The sequence below is a fragment of the Arachis stenosperma genome, chromosome 2, assembly GCF_014773155.1.
Source record: "Arachis stenosperma cultivar V10309 chromosome 2, arast.V10309.gnm1.PFL2, whole genome shotgun sequence".
Taxonomy (NCBI): domain Eukaryota; kingdom Viridiplantae; phylum Streptophyta; class Magnoliopsida; order Fabales; family Fabaceae; genus Arachis; species Arachis stenosperma.
In genome coordinates, this window is record NC_080378.1 from 46,380,706 (window position 1) to 46,402,195 (window position 21,490).

Sequence of the window (21,490 nt, forward strand, 5' to 3'; positions counted from 1 at the left end):
TTGCTGCTGAATATCAGACGCCTAGCGAGGTGCCTCTCGACCTGCATCTGAAAAACACAAATATCCGTATAGAATTGAATAAGAACCGAGGGTTCTCAGCATGGTAAAGGTGCCTCATACATAAGATATAAGGTCTCAAGAAAGCCAGAGGCAATCCTAGAACGCCGACACTCAAATTATAATATAAGCCTTAAGGAACAAAAACAGAAACCATAAACGGGTGGTCCTCTAAGGTTCTAACTTAACCAAAACCGAATTAAAACCCTTAGTCTCTTTGCCTTTCCTCTGTTCCTCCAACTCCGATGAATTCACATAGACAAACAAACAGACAATGGCAAACCCAGGTAGAATACAAGTAATACAGATAACAAGTATAACAAACAACATATCAAAATCACTTAAGCATTCCCAATTAATGCACAAGCAAGCAATTCAGACAATATGCATATGATGCATGCCTATTCTATGGCTGATGAGTCTCATATATCGGTTATGAAGCCAACCCGATAAGTCCGGCTGTAAAAAACTCTGGACTGTCCCCCGTCGCACATCCCCAAGAGTCTATGCATAGCTTTTTCTCATATAAAATTTGCTCAGTGGGGGTATCCTTTCCAGGAATTTATACGTGCCCAGTCACCCTTACGACATAGGGTCAATAGAGTATTGAGTCTCAACCTGAAACACGTGGTGGCAAGCCACGGTACTTTATCCAGAGAAACTCGTATCTCAGATAATTGAGTGCATAAGCCAATAAACATTCATAATCATTTATAATCATTACATAATCATTCTTTACAGCCATGACATCACATATATATACTTCAGTTCTCTGTATTTTTCATACATAATTTATCATTTACAGGTGCGGTGGTTAACTTCTGCTTCAATGCTTGAAAACTCTCCTCGCACTCAGAAGTCCAGAAAAATGACGCATCCTTCCTGGTCAGTTTGGTCAAACGCAAGGCAAGTTGTGAAACCCCTTTGATGAACCTTCGGTAATAACTCGGTAAACTGAGAAAACTCCTACTCTCCGTCACAGAAGTTGGTCGCCCCCAGTCCATTACAGCCTCAACCTTAGCAGGATCCACAATAATTCTTTGATGACTGGTGCACGAAATTGTGATCATCAATGGCGCCATCAACATGGTACGCTCATTGCAATCTCAACTCTCTATCACAACTCCGCACAACTAACCAGCAAGTGCACTGGGTCGTCCAAGTAATAAACCTTATGCGAGTAAGGGTCGATCTCACGGAGATTGTTGGTATGAAGCAAGCTATGGTCACCTTGTAAATCTTAGTCAGGCAGACTCAAATGGTTATGGGTGATATATGAATAAAACATAAAGATAAAGATAGAGACACTTATGTATATCATTGGTGAGAGCTTCAGATAAGCGTATGAAGATGCTTGTCCCTTCCGTCTCTCTGCTTTCCTACTGTCTTCATCCAATCCTTCTTACTCCTTTCCATGGCAAGCTTATGCAAGGGTTTCACCGTTGTCAGTGGCTACCTCCCATCCTCTCAGTGGAAATGTTCAACGCACCCTGTCACGGCACGGCTATCCATCTGTCGGTTCTCAATCAGGCCAGAATAGAATCCAGTGATTCTTTTGCGTCTGTCACTAACGCCCCGCCCTCAGGAGTTTGAAGCTCGTCACAGTCATTCAATCATTGAATCCTACTCAGAATACCACAGACAAGGTTTAGACCTTCCGGATTCTCTTGAATGCCGCCATCAGTTCTTGCCTATACCACGAAGACTCTGATCTCACGGAATGGCTGGCTCGTTTGTCAGGCGAGCGCTCGGTTGTCAGGCGATCAACCATGCATCGTGTATCAGGAATCCAAGAGATATTCACCCAATCTAAGGTAGAACGGAGGTGGTTGTCAGTCACACGTTCATAGGTGAGAATGATGATGAGTGTCACGGATCATCACATTCGTCAAGTTGAAGAACAAGTGATATCTTGGAACAAGAACAAGCTGAATTGAATAGAAGAACAATAGTAATTGCATTAATACTCGAGGTACAGCAGAGCTCCACACCTTAATCTATGGTGTGTAGAAACTCCACCGTTGAAAATACATAAGAACAAGGTCTAGGCATGGCCGAATGGCCAGCCTCCCAAAGTGATCAAAAGATCTAAAGATCAAAAGATTCCAAAGATCAGAAGATGAAAATACAATAGTAAAAGGTCCTATTTATAGGAAACTAGTAGCCTAGGGTGTACAGAGATGAGTAAATGACATAAAAATCCACTTCCGGGCCCACTTGGTGTGTGCTTGGGCTGAGCAATGAAGCATTTTCGTGTAGAGACTCTTCTTGGAGTTAAACGCCAGCTTTTGTGCCAGTTTGGGCGTTTAACTCCCACTTTGGTGCCAGTTCCGGCGTTTAACGCTGGGAATTCTGAGGGTGACTTTGAACGCCAGTTTGGGCCATCAAATCTTGGGCAAAGTATAGACTATCATATATTGCTGGAAAGCCCAGGATGTCTACTTTCCAACTCCGTTGAGAGCGCGCCAATTGGGCTTCTGTAGCTCCAGAAAATCCACTTCGAGTGTAGGGAGGTCAGAATCCAACAGCATCTGCAGTCCTTTTCAGTCTCTGAATCAGATTTTTGCTCAGGTCCCTCAATTTCAGCCAGAAAATACCTGAAATCACAGAAAAACACACAAACTCATAGTAAAGTCCAGAAAAGTGAATTTTAACTAAAAACTAATAAAAATATACTAAAAACTAACTAAAACATACTAAAAACATACTAGAAACAATGCCAAAAAGCGTACAAATTATCCGCTCATCACAACACCAAACTTAAATTGTTGCTTGTCCTCAAGCGACTGAAAATCAAATAATATAAAGAGAAGAGAATATGCAATGAATTTCAAAAACATCTATGAAGATCAGTATTAATTAGATGAGCGGGGCTTTTAGCTTTTTGCCTCTGAATAGTTTTGGCATCTCGCTCTATCCCTTGAAATTCAGAATGATTGGCTTCTTTAGGAACTCAGAATCCAGATAGTGTTATTGATTCTCCTAGTTAAGTATGATGATTCTTGAACACAGCTACTTTATGAGTCTTGGCCGTGGCCCAAAGCACTCTGTCTTCCAGTATTACCACCGGATACATACATGCCACAGACACATAATTGGGTGAACCTTTTCAGATTGTGACTCAGCTTTGCTAGAGTCCCCAATTAGAGGTGTCCAGGGTTCTTAAGCACACTCTTTTTGCCTTGGATCACAACTTTATTTCTTTCTTTTTCTTTCTTTTTCTCTTTCTCTCTCTTTTTTTTTGTTTTTTTTGTAGTCACTGCTTTTTCTTGCTTCAAGAATCATTTTTATGATTTTTTAGATCCTCAGTAACATGTCTCCTTTTTCATCATTCTTTCAAGAGCCAACATTCATGAACCACAAATTCAAAAGACATATGCACTGTTTAAGCATACATTCAGAAAACAAAAGTGTTGCCACCACATCAAAATAATTAATCTGTTATAAAATTCAAAATTCATGCAATTCTTCTCTTTTTCAATTAAGGACATTTTTCATTTAAAAAAGGTGATGGATTCATAGGACATTCATAACTTTAAGGCATAGACACTAAGACACTAATGATTATAAGACATAAACATGGATAAACATAAGCATGAAAATTCGAAAAACAAGAAAATAAAGAACAAGGAGATTAAAGAACGGGTCCACCTCAGTGATGGCGGCTTGTTCTTCCTCTTGAAGATCTTATGGAGTACTTGAGCTCCTCAATGTCTCTTCCTTGTCTTTGTTGCTCCTCTCTCATGATTCTTTGATCTTCTCTAATTTCATGGAGGAGGATGGAATGTTCTTGGTGCTCCACCCTTAGTTGTTCCATGTTGGAACTTAATTCTCCTAGGGAGGTGTTCAGTTGCTCCCAATAGTCTTGTGGAGGAAAGTGCATCCCTTGAGGCATCTCAGGGATCTCATGATGAGAGGGGTCTCTTGTTTGCTCCATCCTTTTCTTAGTGATGGGCTTGTCCTCATCAATGAGGATGTCTCCTTCTATGTCAACTCCTACTGAATAACAGAGGTGACAAATGAGATGAGGAAAGGCTAACCTTGCCAAGGTGGAGGACTTGTCCACCACCTTATAGAGTTCTTGGGCTATAACCTCATGAACTTCCACTTCTTCTCCAATCATGATGCTATGGATCATGATGGCCCGGTCTAGAGTAACTTCGGACCGGTTGCTAGTGGGAATGATTGAGCGTTGGATAAACTCCAACCATCCTCTAGCCACAGGCTTGAGGTCATGCCTTCTTAATTGAACCGGCTTCTCTCTTGAATCTCTCTTCCATTGGGCGCCCTCTTCACAAATGTCAGTGAGGACTTGGTCCAACCTTTGATCAAAGTTGACCCTTCTTGTGTAAGGATGTTCATCTCCTTGCATCATGGGCAAGTTGAATGCCAACCTCACATTTTCCGGACTAAAATCCAAGTATTTCCCCCGAACCATAGTAAGCCAATTCTTTGGATCCGGGTTCACACTTTGATCATGGTTCTTGGTGATCCATGCATTGGCATAGAACTCTTGAACCATTAAGATTCTGACTTGTTGAATGGGGTTGGTGAGAACTTCCCAACCTCTTCTTCGAATCTCATGTCGGATCTCCGGATATTCACTCTTTTTGAGTGAAAAAGGGACCTCGGGGATCACCTTCTTCAAGGCCACAACTTCATAGAAGTGGTCTTGATGCACCCTTGAGATGAATCTCTCCTTCTCCCATGACTCGGAGGTGGAGGCTTTTGCCTTCCCTTTCCTCTTTCTAGAGGTTTCTCCGGCCTTGGATGCCATAAATGGTTATGGAAAAACGAAAAGCAACGCTTTTACCACACCAAACATAAAAGGTTTGCTCGTCCTCGAGCAAAAGAAGAAAGAAGAGAGTAGAAGAAGAAGAAATGGAGGAGAGGGAGATGGCTTTGTGGTTCGGCCAAAAGGGGAAGGTTTGGGAGGGAAAGTGGTTTGAATTTGAATGGTGAGGTAGGTGGGGTTTTATGAAGGATGGATGTGAGTGGTGAAGAGAAAGATGGGATTTGATAGGTGAAGGGTTTTTGGGGAAGAGGTGTTGAGGTGATTGGTAAATGGGTGAAGAAGAAGAGAGAGGGTGGTGGGGTAGGTGGGGATCCTGTGGGGTCCACAGATCCTGAGGTGTCAAGGAAAAGTCATCCCTGCACCAAATGGCATGCAAAAATGCGTTTTGAGCCAATTCTGGCATTAAACGCCGGGCTGGTGCCCCTTTCTGGCGTTAAACGCCCAGAATGGTGCCAGACTGGGCGTTAAACGCCCACCTGCTAGCCTTACTAGCGTTTAAACGCCAGTAGGTTCTTCCTCCAGGGTGTGCTGTTTTTCTTCCTGTTTTTCATTCTGTTTTGCTTTTTCAATTGATTTTGTGACTTCTTATGATCATCAACCTACAAAAAACATAAAATAACAAAGGGAAATAGATAAAATATAACATTGGGTTGCCTCCCAACAAGCGCTTCTTTAATGTCAGTAGCTTGACAGAGGGCTCTCATGGAGCCTCACAGATGCTCAGAGCAATGTTGGAACCTCCCAACACCAAACTTAGAGTTTGAATGTGGGGGTTCAACACCAAACTTAGAGTTTGGTTGTGGCCTCCCAACACCAAACTTAGAGTTTGACTGTGGGGGCTCTGTTTGACTCTGTTTTGAGAGAAGCTCCTCATGCTTCCTCTCCATGGTGACAGAGGGATATCCTTGAGCCTTAAACACAAAGGATTCCTCATTCACTTGAATGATCAGTTCACCTCTATCAACATCAATCACAGCCTTTGCTGTGGCTAAGAAGGGTCTGCCAGGGATGATGGATTCATCCATGCACTTCCCAGTTTCTAGGACTATGAAATCAGCAGGGATGTAATGGTCTTCAATCTTCACCAAAACATCCTCTACAAGTCCATAAGCTTGTTTTCTTGAATTGTCTGCCATCTCTAGTGAGATTTTTGCAGCTTGTACCTCAGAGATCCCTAGCTTCTCCATTACAGAGAGAGGCATGAGGTTTACACTTGACCCTAAGTCACACAGAGCCTTCTTGAAGGTCATGGTGCCTATGGTACAAGGTATTGAAAACTTTCCACGATCTTGTCTCTTTTGAGGTAATTTCTGCCTAGACAAGTCATCCAGTTCTTTGGTGAGCAAAGGGGATTCATCCTCCCAAGTCTCATTACCAAATAACTTGTCATTTAGCTTCATGATTGCTCCAAGGTATTTAGCAACTTGCTCTTCAGTGACATACTCATCCTCTTCAGAGGAGGAATACTCATCAGAGCTCATGAAAGGCAGAAGTAAGTCCAATGGAATCTCTATGATCTCATTTTGAGCCTCAGATTCCCATGGTTCCTCATTGGGGAACTCAGTGGAGGTCAGTGCACGCCCATTGAGGTCTTCCTCAGTGGCGTTCACTTCCTCTCCTTCCTCTCCAAATTCGGCCATGTTGATGGCCTTGCACTCTCCTTTTGGATTTTCTTCTGTATTACTTGGAAGAGTACTAGGAGGGAGTTCAGTGATTTTCTTGCTCAACTGTCCCACTTGTGCCTCCAAATTCCTAATGGAGGACCTTGTTTCAGTCATGAAACTTTGAGTGGTTTTGATTAGATCAGAGACCATGGTTGCTAAGTTAGAGTGGCTCTGCTTATAATTCTCTGTCTGTTGCTGAGAAGATGATGGAAAAGGCTTGCCATTGCTAACCCTGTTTCTTCCACCATTATTGTTGTTGAAACCTTGTTGGGGTCTCTCTTGATTCTTCCATGAGAAATTTGGATGATTTCTCCATGAAGAATTATAGGTGTTTCCATAGGGTTCTCCCATGTAATTCACCTCTTCCATTGAAGGGTTCTCAGGATCATAAGCTTCTTCTTCAGATGAAGCATCCTTAGTACTGCTTGGTGCATTTTGCATTCCAGACAGACTTTGAGAAATCAAATTGACTTGCTGAGTCAATATTTTGTTCTGAGCCAATACGGCATTCAGAGTATCAATCTCAAGAACTCCTTTCTTCTGACTTGTCCCATTGTTCACAGGATTCCTTTCAGAAGTGTACATAAATTGGTTATTTGCAACCATTTCAATGAGCTCTTGAGCTTCTGTAGGTGTCTTCTTCAGATGAAGAGATCCTCCGGCAGAGCTATCCAAAGACATCTTGGACAGTTCAGAGAGACCATCATAGAAAATACCTATGATGCTCCATTCAGAAAGCATGTCAGAAGGACATTTTCTGATCAATTGTTTGTATCTTTCCCAAGCTTCATAGAGGGATTCTCCTTTCTTCTGTCTGAAGGTTTGGACTTCCACTCTAAGCTTACTCAATTTTTGAGGTGGAAAGAACTTTGCCAAGAAGGCATTGACTAGCTTTTCCCAAGAGTTCAGGCTGTCTTTAGGTTGTAAGTCCAACCATGTCCTAGCTCTGTCTCTTACAGCAAAAGGGAATAGCATAAGTCTGTAGACCTCAGGGTTAACCCCATTAGTCTTGACAGTGTCACAGATTTGTAAGAATTCAGCTAAGAACTGATGAGGATCTTCCAATGGAAGTCCATAGAACTTGCAATTCTGTTGCATTAGAGAAACTAATTGAGGCTTAAGTTCAAAGTTGTTTGCTCCAATGGCAGGGATAGAGATGCTTCTCCCATAGAAGTCGGGAGTAGGTGCAGTAAAGTCACCCAGCACCTTCCTTGCATTGTTGTTGTTTTCGGCTGCCATGGGTTCTTCTTCTTTGAAGATTTCTGTTAGGTCCTCTACAGAGAGTTGTGCCTTAGCTTCTCTTAGCTTTCGCTTCAAGGTCCTTTCAGGTTCAGGGTCAGCTTCAACAAGAATGCCTTTGTCTTTGTTCCTGCTCATATGAAAGAGAAGAGAACAAGAAAATATGGAATCCTCTATGTCACAGTATAGAGATTCCTTGAGGTGTCAGAGAAAAAGAAAAATAGAAGAAAGAGGTAGAAGAATTCGAACTTAGTGAGACAGAGTTCGAATTGTGCATTGAGGAGGAGTGATACTCCATAAATAGAAGGATGTGAGAAGAGAGGAAGAGATTTTCGAAAATTAAGTGAAAGATTTTGAAAACATTTTGAAAAACTTTAATTGATTTTCGAAAACCAAGAGTGGGAAAGAAATCAAGTAATTTTTTTGAAAAAGATTTTGGAAAAAAAAAGAAACCAAAAAGATATGATTGAAAACTAGTTTGAAAAAGATATGATTGAAAAATTATGGTTTTAAAAAGATATGATTGAAAAGATATGATTTGAAAACAATTTTTAAAAAGACTTGATTTTAAAAATTAATGACTTGGCTAACAAGAAAAGATATGATTTAAACATTAAACCTTTCTCAATAGAAAAGGCAACATACTTGAAATGTTGAATCAAATCATTAATTGTTAGCAAGTATCTTTGAAAAAGGAAAGAAATTGATTTTGAAAACATTTGATTGAAAAGATTTGATTTGAAAAAGATTTGATTTTGAAAAACTTTGAAAACTTGAAAAAAAATCTGAATTAAAAACAGAATCTTCCCTCTTGTGCCATCCTGGCGTTAAACGCCCAGAATGGTGCACATTCCGGCGTTTAACGCCCAATGCACTACCTTTTTGGGTGTTAAACGCCCAACCAGGCACCCTGGCTGGCGTTTAAACGCCAGTCTGTCCTTCTTCACTGGGCGTTTTGAACGCCCAGCTTTTTCTTGTGTAATTCCTCTGCTGCATGTTCTGAATCTTCAGTTCCTTGTACTATTGACTTGAAAATAGAACCAAGATCAAATAAACAATGCATGCAAGACACCAAACTTAAAATGAGACATTAGACTTGACAAGAAGCATAAAATATTTTTGGATTTTATGATTTTGTAATAATAATTTTTTTTTTTGGATTTTTCGAAAATTAAGTGAAAAGGAAAATAAAGGTATCAAAATTCTTAATGAGAATTCCAGGAATCATGCAATGTTAGTCTAAAGCTTCAGTCTAAAGGAATTAGACATGGATAGCCAAGCTTCAGCAAGACATTGCATTCAAGAGCTAAATTGATGATAATCAATCAGCTTTGGTGATGATAAGAACATCACCTTGAAACACTAGAATTCATTCTTAAGAACTCTGAAAAATACCTAATCTAAGCAACAAGATGAACCGTCAGTTGTCCATACTCGAAACAATCCCCGGCAACGGCGCCAAAAACTTGGTGCACAAAATTGTGATCATCAATGGCGCCATCAACATGGTACGCTCATTGCAATCTCAACTCTCTATCACAACACCGCACAACTAACCAGCAAGTGCACTGGGTCGTCCAAGTAATAAACCTTACGCGAGTAAGGGTCGATCCCACGGAGATTGTTGGTATGAAGCAAGCTATGGTCACCTTGTAAATCTTAGTCAGGCAGACTCAAATGGTTATGGGTGATATATGAATAAAACATAAAGATAAAGATAGAGACACTTATGTATATCATTGGTGAGAGCTTCAGATAAGCGTATGAAGATGGTTGTCCCTTCCGTCTCTCTGCTTTCCTACTGTCTTCATCCAATCCTTCTTACTCCTTTCCATGGCAAGCTTATGCAAGGGTTTCACCGTTGTCAGTGGCTACCTGCCATCCTCTCAGTGGAAATGTTCAACGCACCCTGTCACGGCACGGCTATCCATCTGTCGGTTCTCAATCAGGCCAGAATAGAATCCAGTGATTCTTTTGCGTCTGTCACTAACGCCCCGCCCTCAGGAGTTTGAAGCTCGTCACAGTCATTCAATCATTGAATCCTACTCAGAATACCACAGACAAGGTTTAGACCTTCCGGATTCTCTTGAATGCCGCCATCAGTTCTTGCCTATACCACGAAGACTCTGATCTCACGGAATGGCTGGCTCGTTTGTCAGGCGAGCGCTCGGTTGTCAGGCGATCAACCATGCATCGTGTATCAGGAATCCAAGAGATATTCACCCAATCTAAGGTAGAACGGAGGTGGTTGTCAGTCACACGTTCATAGGTGAGAATGATGATGAGTGTCACGGATCATCACATTCGTCAAGTTGAAGAACAAGTGATATCTTGGAACAAGAACAAGCTGAATTGAATAGAAGAACAATAGTAATTGCATTAATACTCGAGGTACAGCAGAGCTCCACACCTTAATCTATGGTGTGTAGAAACTCCACCGTTGAAAATACATAAGAACAAGGTCTAGGCATGGCCGAATGGCCAGCCTCCCAAAGTGATCAAAAGATCTAAAGATCAAAAGATTCCAAAGATCAGAAGATGAAAATACAATAGTAAAAGGTCCTATTTATAGGAAACTAGTAGCCTAGGGTGTACAGAGATGAGTAAATGACATAAAAATCCACTTTCGGGCCCACTTGGTGTGTGCTTGGGCTGAGCAATGAAGCATTTTCGTGTAGAGACTCTTCTTGGAGTTAAACGCCAGCTTTTGTGCCAGTTTGGGCGTTTAACTCCCACTTTGGTGCCAGTTCCGGCGTTTAACGCTGGGAATTCTGAGGGTGACTTTGAACGCCAGTTTGGGCCATCAAATCTTGGGCAAAGTATGGACTATCATATATTTCTGGAAAGCCCAGGATGTCTACTTTCCAACTCCGTTGAGAGCGCGCCAATTGGGCTTCTGTAGCTCCAGAAAATCCACTTCGAGTGTAGGGAGGTCAGAATCCAACAGCATCTGCAGTCCTTTTCAGTCTCTGAATCAGATTTTTGCTCAGGTCCCTCAATTTCAGCCAGAAAATACCTGAAATCACAGAAAAACACACAAACTCATAGTAAAGTCCAGAAAAGTGAATTTTAACTAAAAACTAATAAAAATATACTAAAAACTAACTAAAACATACTAAAAACATACTAAAAACAATGCCAAAAAGCGTACAAATTATCCGCTCATCAATGACTTACCACATAGCCAAGAAACATCACCACGCTCTTCCAGAATTTGCATTTAGATAACTTGGCATACAATTTTCTTTCCTTCAATATTTGTAGCACAATTCGCAAGTGATCCGAATGCTCTTCATTGTTCTTGTAGTAAATCAGTATGTCATCAATAAAGACGACTACAAACTTATCCATAAATGGACGGAAGCTTCGGTTCATGTAGTCCATGAATACTGCCGGAGCATTGGTTAACCCGGAAGACATTACCGTGTATTCATAGTGACCATATTGCATCCTGAAAGCAGTCTTCGGAATGTCCTCATCTTTAACCCTTATCTGGTGATTACCAGATCGCAAATCAATCTTAGAAAATACTCCGACTCCCTGAAGTTGATCCATTAGGCCATCGATCCTTGGTAACAGATACTTATTCTTCACAGTAACCTTGTTCAGCTGCCGATAGTCAACTCATAGGCGCATACTCCCATCCTTCTTTTTTACCAGTAGCACTAGCGCTCCCCACGGTGAAACACTTTTCTGGATGAAACTTTTACTCATCAATTCTTCTAACTGAGATTTAAGTTCAGTTAATTCCAATGGTGACATTCGATAAGGAGCAATTGAGATTGGCTCGGCTCTAGGTACCTATTCAATCATAAACTCGATCTCTCGAGCAGGAGGAAATTCTGGAATGTCGTCCAGAAATACTTCAGGAAATTCACATTCAACCATAATCTATTCTAAGCTTTATTCCTCACCTGACACATTCGCCACAAAAAAAACGCCCTCGCATTCACACCCACTGCAATTCACAACTACCGAGTTTAGATAATAATCCTTCACCGCAACTGGCCCTTCTGACCATTCTGATATAAAATGTAGCCTCCCTTCAGAACAATTTAGCAAGACACAGTTCTTAGACAACCAATCCAATCCCAAGATGAGATCAAGACCAGTCATCGACAGACAAATCAAATCATGCACAAATTCACGTTGTTTAACTCGGAATGACACTTGTGGACATCCTAATCTAGTCACAATGGCTTCAGAAGTGGCATTATGCACCTTTAGATCATAACCCAAGACCGCAATCTTCAATCCTAGTTCACTAGCCTTTTCAAATGCTATAAATGAATATGTCTCTCCCGAATTAAACAAAGCAGTTAAAAGTTTACCGGCTACTTCACAATTACCTCTGATTAGTGTCTCAGATCCCTTAACACCTACTGCAGAAGTAGTGAATACTCTTCCCGATTGCTGTACTCTACTGGTCTCAACCTTCTTCTTCTTTGGACAATTCCATGCCTGGTGCTTGGGTTGTCCACAAAAGTAGCATAACTCTAATCCCAATCTACACGAGACTCCAGGATGATACTTCCCGCACCTCTAACAGCTTAAATCACTTTGTGGCTGCTTTTCATACCTTATTCCTTGATTGGCATTATTCTTTGGCTTCTTGAAGTTAGTCTTACCTTAAATATGTTGTGGAACAAAACCTTCCCAGTTAAAGTTCCTGCCCCTCGGTGCAAAATTCTGTCCTTGAGTCCTCTGTAAAGGCATCCTCTTACTTCCCATTTCTACTACTGCATTCCTTACACACTCCTCAGCTACCCTACTCTTATTCACAACTTTAGAAAATACCCTAATCTCCATCGATGCAGCGGAGCTCAGAATACCACTCCAATGGCCTCCCTCGTACTTAATACACTTCCACTCAGCAAAATCCTCAGGACAGATTCGGGAAAATCGGCACAATTCTTCAAACTTGTTAGTATGTTCAGTAACAGCCATATGGCCTTGTTTTAATTGGAGTAATTCAAGCTCCTTGGCATTTCTGACCGAACAGGGAATGTACTTCCTATAAAACTCTATTTGGAACACCTCCCAAGGGTTCACAACACTATCTGGCTGCAGGATATGTCGTGTTTTCTGCCACCAGTACTGGGCCTCACCTTGTAACTAATAAGTCCTGAATTCAACCCACTGTTCCTCGGGAACCTGCTGAGCCTGCAATGCCCGTTCCATAGCCTGAATCCAGTTATCTGTTTCAGTGGGGTTTGAGGTCCCCCTGAAGGTCGGAGGGTGCACCTTTAGAAAGGAGGAGAGCGTCATAGAACCCTTTTTACCATTGTTCCCATTGTTCATCTGATTACCCAGCGCCTCGGCTGTCGCCTGCATAGCCACAATCATGTTTCCCAGGGAAGCCATAAAGTCTACAGGATTGTTCCCTGTCAGTTCAGGACATGCATTGCCTAATCTATCTCTACCTCGCTCGCGCCCGCGTCCTTGAGGCACCACCTGGTTCCTATACACAGCAAATAAGTGATATCAAGTTGATCAGTCTCAATATCGCAAGTCTAGTGCTTCAAAGTCCCAAATCCACGCTCATGAATGTTATGCCACATATATCAGTTAGATATCCTAATAGCAAATAGACACACACACAGAGAATTCACAGAAGCATAGTAAGTTCGTCCCTCAGGCTCTACAAGAACGAACTACTCTGATACCGTAATGTAACACCCTACCACACAGAGCTTTACACTTAAGTCGAAAAATAGAGGTGTTTGATATTACGACCTTTATAATAAAATATATATACGTATAATAATTGAAAGAAAGTAGTATACTAGGAGCCTTGAAGAATAGGTAAAATAAAATCACAAAACTAAAAGTGCAACGCTCAAGAATAAGGCTAACTTGTGTACGAAGAAAACTAAAGTTCATAGACATATTTATACAGAAACAAGATTAGAGGGTCAAGAGTACAAAATAACAAGCTCCTAACTCAGCCTGCGAAGCTAAGGCTAGCCAGAGAATATTTACATACATGTATATATCAATCCCATAATCCAGAATACATACAAAAAACCCTAGTTCTCCAAACACTTCTAAGAGGTACAAAAGTAAAACAAGTTGTTGGGAGAATCCTATCCATATAAGCATATAATTGTAGTACACAAAATAAAGTCCCAAAGATCCAGTTCGCTGCAGAACTCCAGAAACCTAGCAAGGTGCCTCTCAACTTGCATCTGAAAAAGACAAATATCCGTATGGAATTAGAACCGAGGGTTCTTAGCATGGTAAAGGTGCCGCATACATAAGATATAAGGTCCCAGGAAAGTCAGAGGCAATCCTACAACGCCGACACTCAGATTATAAGCCTTAAGAAATGAAAACAGAAACCATAAACGGGTGGTCCTCTAAGGTTCTAACTTAACCAAAATCGAATTAAAACCCTTAGTCTCTCCTCTTTCCTCCGTTCTTCTAACTCTGGTGAATTCACATAGGCAAACAAGTAGACAATGGCAAACACAAGTAGAATACAAGTAATACAGATAACAAGTATAACAAATAACATATTAAAATCAGTTTGGCATTCCCAATTAATGTACAAGCAAGCAATTCAGACAATATGCATATGACGCATGCCTGTCCTATGGCTGATGAGTCTCATCTGTCGGTTATCAAGCCAATCCAACAAGTCCGGCTACTAAACCCTGGACTGTCCCCCGTCACACATTTCTAAGAGTCTATGTATAGCTTTTTTATATAAAATTTACTCATTGGGGGTATTCTTCCCAGGAATATATACGTACCTGAGTCACCCTTACGACGTGGGATCAACAGAGTATCGAGTCTCAACCTGGAACATGTGGTGGCAAGCCACCGTACTTTACCCAAGGAAACTTGTATCTCAGATAATTGAGTGCATAAGCTAATAAACATTAATAATCATTTATAATCATTGCATAATCATTCTTTACATCTATGGCATCACATATACTTAAGTTCTCTGCATTTTTCATACATAATTCATCATATTTCAACCTTATTTCACCCTTAAGTTACCACCTCTTCCTAGCTGCATCTCATGACTAGGTATACTATTAAGATCTAGGGCTAAAAGAATGAAAATAGAGGTTTAGAGGTTCGAAATTAAGCTTTAAAACACAAAATTCATGTTTGCTTAAATAGGGGCCACGCATACCTGTGGGCGTGTGTTTTGCCATGCTTGCGTACGCAAGCACCTTGCTCGCGTACACGAGATACCCAACTCAGAAAGGTTGGTCGCGTCACGTATAAGTGGTCGCGCACGCAACCCCTCAAAAATCGTTGCACGCGTATGCAAGCACTCTGCTCGCGTACGCAAGATGCCAAACACAGAGAGGTTGGTTACGTTGCATGTAGAGGTTGCATATGCAAACTATGCAGAATAAAATGCTGAATGCTGCAGAATTTTCAGCTTTGCACTCCAAACTTTCGACGCGCATAAATTTTTTGTTTCAAAACATTTTTCATCTATTCTTTAAACGCCATAAACTTCACAGACCTAATATTCATATGAAAAAAGTTTGAAATAATTTGGTGGTTTGAAAACTGAGTTATGACTCGCCGAAGTTTGGCAAAAAATCAATTTTACTCAAAAACCCTAAACTCTACCTACATTAAAAATCCAACTCAAACCTCAACATTCCATATATAATCAGCACTACAACATACCAATTACAGCGCGACAACATATATATAAAATCACCCTGCAGAACGTGGTCTTCTAGTTGAGACTTAGGATTGATGGTAATCCTATTAGTGGCTGTATCGGTGGGTGGGAGCAGCAGCATGGTAGACGGTCCATTGAGGAATCCTGCCAGCAGCTTCTGGGTGTCATTCCTAGCCCAGAGGATTGACAGTCACAAACCAAGTGGATTATCAAACTCACATGGTTTCACAATACCGTTTGTGGAGAGCTGGAGTAGAATGCCATTGAGGAGCACCTGTTGCGATATGCGAGAGGGAATATCATACAAGTGATCGGGGGTATCTGATTCCCGATGCATCTGACTCTCAGGTACATATCAGGTGGCTCTCCCTGCTAGAAGACCTTGATAGATGTGCCAGGTTATCATGGGACTCGGCTATGCTGGCATGGCTGTATCGCCAAATATGTCGTACCACAGGATATAGTCAGCACAACTTGGGTTGTTGCATTGGTTTGCTGCTCTCCTAGGCCTATCACCACAGTCTACTACTATGGCTGGATCGATTTGAGACTCGTCAATTTCCACTAGTTGAGAGGTATGATTCGATTTTACATTTTTTTTCATTAGTTAATGAAATTGAGAAATAATGTGTAATCATTCATGGTATTCTAAGTGGGTTGAGTACTATCCGGATAATGCTAGAGGCCAGAGTAGGCTTTGGCATTATAGGCGTACGCTGAATGGGATCAGTATCCTCAACGTGAGTGATAAAGATTTAAGAATTATTATTTTATGTTAATTCAATTTGAATCTTGTATGTGATGCGTCTTGCATTTTCCATCAGGTTGACTAGATGCTGTACGTAGACCCACAGCTGCATGGTCTAGTTCAACTGGGGATAGCTAAGGCTGAAGCCTTGATGGAGATTGTATGTTTACTCATTTGCTTTGCTATCGTTGAGTGGCATCAGGTTGACTAGGTTGTGTGTCAGTTTGGTGGCCTGCAGCACATTCCAACTAGGCCTCTAAATATCGACGAGATGTCGGCACGATGATAGGTTTGGGAAAAGTGAGTGGTTCCCGCATTTCCTGGGGGCTGACATGAGATGTGGGATGCTTATGCAGACCATCGCCTCCATTTACATCATCATAATGACCTGCGTCCGTCACGACCATATATGACCTGGTATGTTCAGTGGGCCCACATTAAGTTATTTGGTCAGGGTGACCAACACTTGGTGGCAGGTCGGGTTGTGCTAGATGACCTGCCCATGCACCACCCGGATGCTCCAGATCTGTATCAGCCAGAGGATGGTAACCCTTCAGGGGTGCGACAAGCTGTTGAGGGAGGGATAGGTAGGGGGCAGGGGAGAGGTAGAGGTAAAGGGAGACACTGTGGACGGAGAGGTAGGTAGGGGGATCCAAAGGTTGCCCGCGACAGAGATTCTGTCAGTTCGCCAGCGCATGTGGCAGAGGATATTAGACACACAGTTGGGGAACTTCAAGACCCTTCCCTGGAGACTACTTGTCCCTTAGACCACCTGGGTCAGACCCTTCGGATCCCGGGCCCAATCCCCAGGGACATACACCAGGAGCCAGCCCCAGTGTGCATCTTGACATTCAGTTTGACCTACTGTTCAACCCGTCAGACTTCGGGTCCTAGCCAGATTATGAGCCCATTTTGGATACACAGGACATGGTTGATGTGATGATGGATATGCCTGACTGGATGACTCATTTGATCTAGGGGGTGATGGTGGCTTAACGGATGTTCTGGCAATGCCACAGCAGACCCAACCCTTTTCACAGATGCACACCACTCCTCCACAGTTTATATACCAGCCACAACTCATGGATGATCCATCTTGTGGGTCATTGATAAACCACTATTTTATGGTTTATTTTATGCTCAATTGAGTGGTTTTTATTAAATCTTCACCCACTTATTCATACTATTTACATGGTTTTACTATTCCTTCCTCATTTTATGATATATGTGAAAACATGTTTCCTATGCTTTAAAAATATTAAATTTAATCATCTCTTATTACCATTCGATGCCATGATATGTGTTAAGTGTTTTCAGACCTCTTAGGGCAGGAATTATTTAAAGGATGAAAAGGGAACATACAAAATTGGAAGGAAAGCACAAAATGGAGTTTTTGAAGGAACTGGCAGTGACACGAATGCATGGACGACGCAGCCGCATGCCTAGCGCGAAAAGGGCAGCGACGCGAACACGTAGCTGACGCGGACGCGTGCCTTGAGCAGAATGTAAATGACGCGTACGCATGACCGAAGCGAACACGCGACAAGGAAAACTTCCAGATGACACGACCGCGTGACCCACGCGGACGCGTGACAGATGCCACATACAGCAACTGCAGAAAATGCTCCCAGCGATTTTTGAAGCCCTTTTTGTCCCAGATCCAAGTCCAAAAAGCACAGATTAGAGGCAATAAAGTGGGGGAATGCATCCATTCATAAAAAAGGAAGATACATTCGCACATAATTTTACATAATTTAGATGTAGTCTTTAGAGAGAGAGGTTCTCTCCTCTCTCTTAGATTCTAGGATTAGGATTCCTCTTAAAGGATTTAGGATATCAACTCTTCATCAGGTTCAATATTCCTTTTACTTTATATTTCTCTTTTACTTTAAGATACTTTAATGCTTGTATTACTTATGTTGCCTATTTGGCTTATGAACCATTCATGTTAGGATTTTCTTTATTTGATATAAATTGAGGTATTTCAGACTTATAATTCTTATTTAGCTTTTTGTTATATTCTTGGCTTTAATTGATTAACTAGAGGTTCTTGAGTTATTAAACTTATCATGGTTGTTATTTAAATCCTCTAATTGACTGGTATCCCACTAACTCTAGTCTTTCATTAGGAGTTGACTAGGACTTGGGTATCTAACTAATTAGTTCACTTGACTTTCCTTGCTTTCGTAAAGGTTAACTAAGTGGGATTAAACTCAATTCTCATAAGGATAACTAGGATAGGACTTCCGAATTTTCATACCTTACCAAGAGTTTATTTTATAGTTATTTATTTATTTTGCTTGTCATTTAAATTACTTGTTCCTTACTTTCAAAACCCCCAATTTACAAAACTCATAACTAATAATAAAAACACCTCCCTGCAATTCCTTGAGAGACAACCCGAGGTTTAAATACTTCGGTTATCAATTTATTTAGGGGTTTGTTACTTGTGACAACCAAAACTTTTGTAAGAAAGGTTGATTGCTTGGTTTAGAAACTATACTTGCAACGAGAATTTATTATAACTTCTAAACCATCAATCTTCAGTTCTTCAAAATGGCGCCATTGCCGGGGAATTGCAAACGTGTGCCTTATTATTGGTTATTGTAAATATTTTTCTTAAAAACAATTTTTAGATTTTTATTTTAAAATTTTTTTATCTTATCTTATCTTAGTTTTAAATTTCAAAAATCAAATCTTTTTTTTCAAAAAAATCATATCTTTTTCAAAATTTTATCTTATCTTTTTTTCAAAAAAATCATATCTTTTTCAAAATATTTTCTTATCTTTTTCAAAAATCATATCTTTTTCAAAATATTTTCTTTTTGTTAGTTTTTGTTTTTATTTTCTCCTACTACTATGAACTCTCACCCCTTTGGCTATGAGTCTGGTTACAATTATGTTGCAGGAAGAGGAGATTACAATGAGAACAGGCTTCAAGGTTAGAACAATCAAAGATGGGAGGAGCCACAAGGATTTGATCAACCCTCATGGCAACAACCACCTCCAATGGACTATCAACAACCATTCTGTGATGCATATCAAGGCAGTGGCTATGGTGAGCGCTCTCTTGATTATTAACAACCACCACCATGTGCCTATGAGCCCCCTCCTCAACATGACTTTGGAACCACCGCACTCACAAGTTCCTTTTCGCCATTCACCACCACATGACCCTTATCCACCACACTTCCAATTCAATTACTCCCAAGAACCATAACATTCTTATTATGAACCCTCTTTCCCAATCAATGAGCCCTCATACCCACCCCAACCTCCAGTAAATGACAAACTTCGTGTTCTTCTTCAAGGGCAAGCGAAGATGCAAGGGGGCGTATTGGAACTCACTACTACCTTAACCGAGGTAGTAAATATAATAGCTTCCCGACATCTGAGCACTCAAAGTACTCCCATGGTTACATGTGGAGAATCAAAAAAAGAGCATAGCATGAAGGAGACACTAGAGACTTCGGTGGACAATGAGGAGCATGGCTTTGTCTTGGAACAAGTGGAGGAAGCCATAATAGTTGTAGAAGAAGAAGTGGTTGAAGACTTAGGAGATGCTGAACCTCCATGGGAAAGTCCAGTTATAAAGCCTCCTTCAAAGACGTTTGAAACTGATGTTGAAGAGGGTGTACAACCTCCAAGGCATCTCATGATTGAAGACTTTGAATGGGATGATCAAGAGATGGATTCAATCATTGATGAATTCTTATCTACATTTGAATCCTCGCCCATTGGACTTGACATGGAGTTGAAAGAAGAAGAAGCACAGCCTCCCATGCCCTTGGTAAGCAATGAAGAAGAGATTGAATTGGAAAAAAGCTACCAAGAGGAAGAGGTTGAAACTGAAGAAGCTTACAAAGAGGTGGAAGTTGTCAGAGAAGAGCACAAGGGAGTGGAGCTTGCAAATTCATTAGAAATACCTCTCCCAAGGCCATTACCATCCAACACAATGTTCAAGTGGGTAAAATTCCTATCCTTATCCTTTACTTTCCCACTTGAATATGGGCTACTGGAGACGGATGGTCAACTTAGAGCTCTTTGTGGCATTAAGAGCAAGAGGAAAATGGTTAGTGGTTGGAGTTGTCGAACAAGGTTCAACATGGTTGCGTGTTCCAAGTTGAAGTGCAAAGGTTGGTGTAAAGCTCAACTGAATGGGTCTAGGAAGTTGTTTGGCAGCTTTAGTGAGAATTTGGATTGCCTGCCACCCGGATGAAATAATATTGCTCAACAAGAAGATGGGTGCAAAAGTAAGGTTTGGGACCCCAGAATTCATTCCAACAGTCATCACTCTTGGGGCCTTGTCACTTGCTTTAACTTGCTTGAAGGCTTTCTGCGCCTAGTTTGGGATCCCGGTGGATATTGGATTTGCAAACATTGGTGGAGATTCCTGGATGAATTCAAGCACAAGCCACCATAACAGGGAACTCACCAAATGTCCAACTTAAGGACTTTAACTAAAAGTGCTGGGTGGGAGACAACCCACCATGGTATGATCGTTCTTTTCCCTCTCCGTAGTTTTCTTTTTCAATAACTCTCCTCAGTCCTAGTGCATATAGTTTACATCTGCATTTGCATTTTGCATATTCAAAAGAGAGAGAGAGAGCACGCGACGCGACAGCGTCAATGACGCGTCCGCGTCGTAGGTGCCTTAGAAACGAGAAGAAAGGAACAGAGAGTCACGCGAAAGTAAAGTCCAATAAGAGATCAATGCATAAGTGTTGTGAAATGAAAAGGAAATGCATGAGTATGTGAAAAAGTGAAGGATGGGTAGTTAGGTTAGCACTTAATTGTATAGGTTATTATATAGGTTAGGTGGAAAGTTTAAGCTTATCAAAGATTCAAATTTCAAGCTCACTTAACCATATATGCATCCTACCTTGACCCTAACCCCATTACAACCTAAGGAAAAGACCTCATGATAGATGTATGCATGCATGAAATATATGTTGATTGTGAGATGAAAAATAAATCTTGAAAATCATGATTAGGAGAGAATTGAGAGAATCAACCCTAAACACTTGAGCGAATAGAGTGCAAACACATCCAGTGAGGGTTCGATTGCTCGATTACATGTTTCCACCTACAATCATCGCTTTTCATGCAAGTTTATAAAAATATTTAATAACTCAATCCAATTGTGGATTAGACTTGCTAGTCCTTAGCCCTTGTGCATATATGCTTCTTGGGAATTGATTTATTTTGACCAAGCAATTGCATTCATTTAGATAGTTGCATATAGGTAGATTGCATTTAGTTAGTTTCCATTGAATAAATGCCATACCCTTCATTCTTGGTTTAAGCATGAGGACATGCTTGGTTTAAGT

At 41.0% G+C, this 21,490-nt stretch overlaps 1 non-coding gene across 1 annotated transcript; it reads left to right on the plus strand.

Annotated features, from left to right (window-relative positions):
- Positions 1-7,251: 7,251 nt before the first annotated feature.
- LOC130964358 (small nucleolar RNA R71) lies at positions 7,252-7,359 on the plus strand. The gene has a single exon (XR_009080455.1). It is a non-coding gene; the product is annotated as a small nucleolar RNA R71 (small nucleolar RNA).
- Positions 7,360-21,490: the final 14,131 nt, after the last annotated feature.